The sequence below is a fragment of the Elephantulus edwardii genome, unplaced genomic scaffold (genome assembly GCF_000299155.1).
Source record: "Elephantulus edwardii isolate Elephantulus edwardi_28Jun2011 unplaced genomic scaffold, EleEdw1.0 scaffold00026, whole genome shotgun sequence".
Taxonomy (NCBI): Eukaryota; Metazoa; Chordata; class Mammalia; order Macroscelidea; family Macroscelididae; genus Elephantulus; species Elephantulus edwardii.
This window is the reverse complement of record NW_006399776.1, coordinates 17,523,961-17,530,313: the sequence shown is the minus strand read 5'-3', so window position 1 is coordinate 17,530,313 and position 6,353 is coordinate 17,523,961. Positions and strand designations below refer to the sequence as shown.

General features: G+C 36.9%; 1 protein-coding gene across 3 annotated transcripts in view; it reads left to right on the top strand.

Moving 5' to 3' along the window:
• SLC12A6 (solute carrier family 12 (potassium/chloride transporter), member 6) overlaps positions 1–6,353 on the top strand; it is a 121,052-nt gene that overhangs the window by 15,719 nt on the left and 98,980 nt on the right. The gene's annotated exons all lie outside the window — the stretch shown is intronic.

Genomic DNA, 6,353 nt, shown 5'->3' with positions numbered 1-6,353 from the left:
TAGAATTAATGTAGTATATTATTTCCTTCACCATGCCATTTTAAAAAAAAATTTATTATTTTGTGTGTGTGTACTGTCAAATCAGTTCTGACTGGTACAGGAGGAGATTTCACCTCCTTCCCCAGCAGAGCATCTGGTGGATTCGAATCGTGTTCCTCTGGGATTACAGTGCAGCTTCTTGCCACTAGGCCACCAGAGCTCCCTTCACCATGTCATTTTTAATATAATTAATTGGATACCAAAACTAAAGAACTCTTTATAAAGTCAGAAATAGTGTCTTGTTCATCATTTCATTCTTTTTTCCAGGCATAGAATGAATGATCTGTATGCTGAATGAACACGTTCTTTCAGCCTCAGTAAAGCTGAAAAGAATGACAATTCTGTCTTCCTTACTTTAGAGTATTAGAAATCTATTACAAAACTGTGGCTTTCTTATATTTTATGTCCTTTAGTTGCTTGTCTCAAAGTTTAGAAAATATTCACCATTAATACAATTTTATAAAAATCTGCTTTCACAGTCAGTTGTTTGTCTTTACCAAAGTGATGCATTCATTTAATTTTTTTTCTGTTAATTTAAGCAGTAATGCAAAATTTAGACTTTTTGACCATTTTTGTGTTTTTAAACTAATGTAGTATGAGAGAGAAAAGTTTAAAGATAGTAAAGATGTATATGTGTGTATATATATATAATCCTAAAGCATTTATATTATATATAAAATATATATTTATATTACATTATATTTTATATATATATATAAATTTAGTTTAGATTGACTGCCGCTGAAAAACCCTCTGGAGGGTCAACTACGGGTTGGTGGTCACTGGACATGGCACTATAGGATGAAGGTAAATACATTTGCAGGCCCTAGTTAAAAGTAACTGGTGTGTTTGCTTCTCTTTAAATGTTCACAGCATTTTCTAACAGATAATCAGACTGTAGTATACAGATGATACTGGCTCATGAACTATGTAGTACCTGTCTGTGAGGAGATAAATTCAGAAATTGGAGGTTTTTGGAAACTTTTAAAAAAAATGTTGTTTTTATTTATTTAGAGTTTGAATACATTATCTTTCACAAAAGGTCCTTCCTATATCCTTCACTGCACCCAACCATCAAATTGAGCAACCCTATGATTAACACTCTAACCCCCAATCCTTTTATTTCCACCCCCCCCTTAGATCTTCATACCCATTCTACAATAATGGTTTAATATAATATTTGTCCTTTTGAGACTGAGTTAGTTCACTCAGCATAATGCTCTCCAGTCCAGTTTTATGGAGCAATTTCATGTTTTCTGAATATTATAATTAAAAATAAGTATAAACTACATCCTACTTTATCCATTAGTTTTTTAAAAATTATATTTACTTGGCTAGATCTCTAATAGGTTGAAAAGAAATAAGTATAAACCACATCTTATTTATTCATTAGTTTTAAAAAACTTGTATTTAGTTGGCTAGGTCTCTAATAGGTTGAAAAGGTATGGAAATACGACACATCCCTGGTGTACACCTTTCCCAGTTGTGAACCTTGCAGTGTTTGCTTGCTCTGTTCTGATGACTGCCTCCTGGTCCAAGTATAGGTTTCACATTAGCACGGTCAAGTATTCTGGGGTTCGCATTCTTCTCAGAGAGAGCCACAGTTTGTTGTGATCCAGACAGTCAAACGCCTTTGCATAATCAATGAAACACAGATAGACATTCCTCTGTTACTTCCTGCATGCAGCCAATATCCATCTAACATTTGCTACAATATTCCTAGTACCAGGACCCCTTCTAAACCCAGCCTGCACTTCTGGCAGTTCTCTGTTGATTTTGTTCCAGTAATTTTTTTATAATTTTTTTTATAATCTTCAGCAGACTCTTGCTTGCATGTGGTATCAATGATATCTCTTGGATTTCCCTTTGGAATGGGAACAAATATAGATCGCTTCAAGTCAGTTGGTCAAGTGGTTGTCCTCCAGATTTCTTGACACAACTTGTTAAGTACATCTAGGGCAGCATCTGTTTGTTAGTTGAAATATGTCAATTAGTATACCATCAATTCCTGGGGCCTTATTTTTTGCCAATTCCTCAAAGCAGCTTGAACATCCTTCATCACCAAAGGCTCTTGCTCATATGTTGTTTCATGAAATTCTTCTGTGTCTGCCAATTCCTTTTGGTATAATGACTCTGTATACTCTTTCCATCTTCTTTTAATACTGGATCATTTAATATTCTGCCTAAAGCATCCTTAATTATAACAACTTGAGGTTTGAATTTGTTCTTCAGTTCCTTGAGTTTAAGAAATGCTCAGTGAGCTCAGTCCTTTTGATTTTCTGACTTCAGCTCCTTGCACATTTCATTGTAATATTTTACTTTGTCTTCCTGTGCTGCGTTTTAAAATCTTCTGTTTAGCTCTTTAATATCTTGAATTCTTCCCTGTGCTTTGGCTTCTCGGCGCTCTAGTGCAATATGCACAGTCTCTTCTGACGTCCATTTTGGTCTTTTCTTCCTATCTGGGAGGCTGGGCTGTATGAGGAGAAGTGTGAAATCAGGATTGGAGGAAGATTCATCAACAAGCTGCATTATGCAGATGACACAACCCTGCTTGCTGAAACTGAGGAGGACCTGAAGTCCTTGCTGCAGAGAGTCAAGGACTATAGCCTTCAATATAGATTGAGGCTCAATATCAAGAAGACAAAGATTCTCACCACTGGGCCAGTTGGCAGGATGGATGGTGAAGAGATTGTTCACAGCATTAGTTTGCTTGGTTCCACAATCAACACTCTTGGCACCAGCAGCCAGGAATTTAAAAGACGTATTGTGATTAGAAAGTCTGCTGTTAGGGACCACTCCAAAGTACTGAAGAGCAGTGGTGTCACTCTGGAGACTAAGGTGCACCTGATACAAGCCATGGTCTTTACAATCACCTTCTATGCGTCAGAGAGTTAGACAATGACTAGGGAGGATCGGAGGAGACTTGATGCCTTTGAACTGTGATGTTGGACAAGAGTATTGACTATACCACGGACTGCTAAGAAAATGAACAGGTTCGACCTAGAGAGGGTTAAACCAGGCTGCTCCTTGGAGGGAAGGATTCTGAAGCTTTGTTTTTCATACTTTGGACATGTTGCAAGGAAGGACCAGTCCTTGGAGAAAGACGTCATGCTTGGGAAGGTGGAGGGACAGTGCAGGAGAGGAAGACTCTCTATGAGGTGGATTGATTCAGTGACCGGGGTAATGGAGGTAGGTGTGTTGGAGATAGTGAGATTGGCACAGGACAGAGCAAGGTTTAGGGCTGTTGTACATAGGGTCATTAAGAATCGCAGGCGACTTGACAGTACATAACAACAAAAAGGTCTCTAATGATTCAATAAAGATATACATTACAAATATTTTTATATATAATAATTTACTACATTATAAGCAATTACCTAGAAGTACACTCTTATTTACTATTTGGTAAAAATACTATTAATGATAAATATTTTCAGCTTACAACTAGTAATTGGGGGAAGAGGATACTTTAGATTCAGACATATTGTACAGAGACACTTCCATTAATATGCAGACATGATGAAGACAAATAGCTTATTCCAAATTGAGGAAAACCTTCTTCAGGGTGCTAAAGATACCCCTGAATCATGGCCATAGCTTTTGTTTTTAAAACTAGGGAGACAAAATCAACAGATCCTAATTGAAGAGAGTTATAGTTCATGCTGTTAAGGCAGGATTACAGAAGTGAGCCAGAGACCATGACTCAGGTATGGACACAATTTTAGACTAAATAATTTACAGGATTAGTTCTGGGGTTCCCCCAACCTGGCTACATGGTAGTTGGGGCTGTGACTCATAGAAATTCTTAAGGACACACCCTAGGCTTGCCTGGTGCTTGTAACTTGCTTTCAGCTTTATTCTTCCTAAAGGCAAAAACACATGGCTAGTTTTTACTGGTCAGAAAGAACTCAAATGACTTCTGAACCATCATCAATAATTGAAACGGAGTTCAAGCTCAGCTCTAGACTTCACCTCAGCCTTTCACAAGCCAGGCTTTAAGATCTAATGTTGTTATGTGCTGTTGAGTCGCTTGCAACTCATTGCAATCCTGTGTACACCAGCCCTAAACCCTGCTCTATCCTGTGCCAGTCTTACAGTCTCTGACGCATCTATCCCCATTACGCTCATCACTGAATCAATCCATCTCATCGGAAGGTCTTCCTCTCCTGGGTTGTTCCTCCACCCTCCCTAGCATGATGTACCTCTCCAAGAATTCTTAACTCCTTGCAACATGTCCAAAGTATGTCAGATGAAGCCCTCAAAATCCTTGCCTCTAAGGAGCAGCCTGGTTTCACCCTCTCCAGGACAAGCCTGTTTGTTCTCCTGGCAGTCCGTGGAATATTCAATACTCTTCTCAAGCACCACAGCTCAGAGGCATCAATTATCTATTATCCTTTGTCATCAAGATCTAATACAAAGGTATAATTTCAAAGGTTTCCACTGGTATGGCTAGACCTCTGTAGTGGGTGAGCTTTGAATAGTGTTTTCAAAATAAAAGCTTTCGATTTTGCAGTATGTTTCTCACTTTCTAAGAACTAAGAGAAAATACATATGATTTTCCTAAAATTTGGCAGCAGTTTTTGTGTGATATAATGCAACTGTGTTAAATCTGATAGAGAATCTTTATTGAATATTTCCCTCTGACTTTCCCTTAATTGTTTTAATCTCTTCATAAAATCTAACTTATCTTTTTAATTTATTGAATAAAAAAAGTACTGATTATCTTGGACTGGATGCTGTGATTAAAATAAGTAATTTTGAATGGTATAATGTAATATATTTTAAACTTAACAGAAATACTACTTATTGATAAACCTATTTTTTCTGTAAAATAGACATTCTAACATTTTTTAACCACCTATTGTAGTCACAAAATATTTCACTGAAACTGGCAAAATGAATATATAATACTTTCAATATTTGTATAATATATAGATAATATATAAAAAACAGTATAAGAATATAAAGTATAAAATATCTTTAAATATCTCCTTTGGTTTGGCCTTGTCCTATGTCTTACTAGTTAAAAGCAACAAAGTTTATATGAAAACACTCAAATCTGTCAAATAAAATTATCCCTAAATCCATGAAAAAAAAAACCAACAAAGTTTTTCATTATATTTCAGTTCTGTCCTCACTATCATTTTAAACATCTTTCAAGATTAGAACCAAAGTAATTTATTTTCCTATCACCAGATTTCATGTAAAAGGGAATTTGGCTCTTTCTTGTTTTATACTCAAATCCAGTAGTCTTTTTGGTGTTTGAACACCAGTTCATTGTCATTCCCCTCCATATTTTATCATTACAAATTTCAAATATGTACAAAAATTGGAAGAATTGTACTGTGCTGTGGGCACAGTGGTATCTGATTTTCACACGCTTAACAAATGGAAAGACTCTCCTTCAACATTAACAACACAAACTAATTCCAGTGAGGTGAGATACCACCTCTACTTCGTGTTCCTAGATTCTTCCTAATTCCTGTAGTTACTTTGCTTTCCACAGTACTTGCTACTTTTTCCCTGAGTTCAGTAATTTCTTAGTAGTGGACACATGAAACTCATAGACAAGTACTCACATTTATGAGGTATTAGAGAATTAGATAGGCCTCTCTATGACTTTTTTGTTCTCTGCCCAGCCTTTGCCTTGCTGAAACAAATGTTAAAAGCTCTTTTAGCTCTATTATGTGCTGCCTTTGACCTGTGGTGTTGGAGAAGAGTATTGACCATCTCATGGACTGCCAAAACAATAAACTGATACATCTTAGAAAAAAGTGCAGCCAGAGTGCTCCTTGGAGGCAAAAATGACAAAGGTTCGTCTCACATGTATTGGGTGTATTGTTAGGAGAGGAAGAGTGTCCTGAGGTGTCTCTTGAGAAGGGACATCATGCTTGGAAAAATGAAGTAGACAAAAGAAATGAAGACCCTTAATGAGATGATTGACAATGACTGCAGCAATGGGCTCAAGTATGTCAGAAATGATGAGGATGGCACAGGATAGGACAGGGTTCAGATCTATGAGTTGTACTCAGTAATACCTAACAAGAACATAAAAGGTTGGGGTTGGGGGAGGAAGGGGCCCTGTCATTGAGTTGATTCTGGCTTACAGTGACCCTATAGGGTAGAGTAGAACTACTCTGTTGGGTTTCTGCTATTGTAAATCTTTAGAGAAGCAGACAATCTCATCTTTTTCCTGTGGAGTGACTAGTGGATTTGAACCACCACCTTTTTATTTCAGCCAAGCTTTTTTAGCCACTACATTACCAGGGCTCCTTATTATTGAGCTTGTCTTATATCATTTTGAATAGATGATG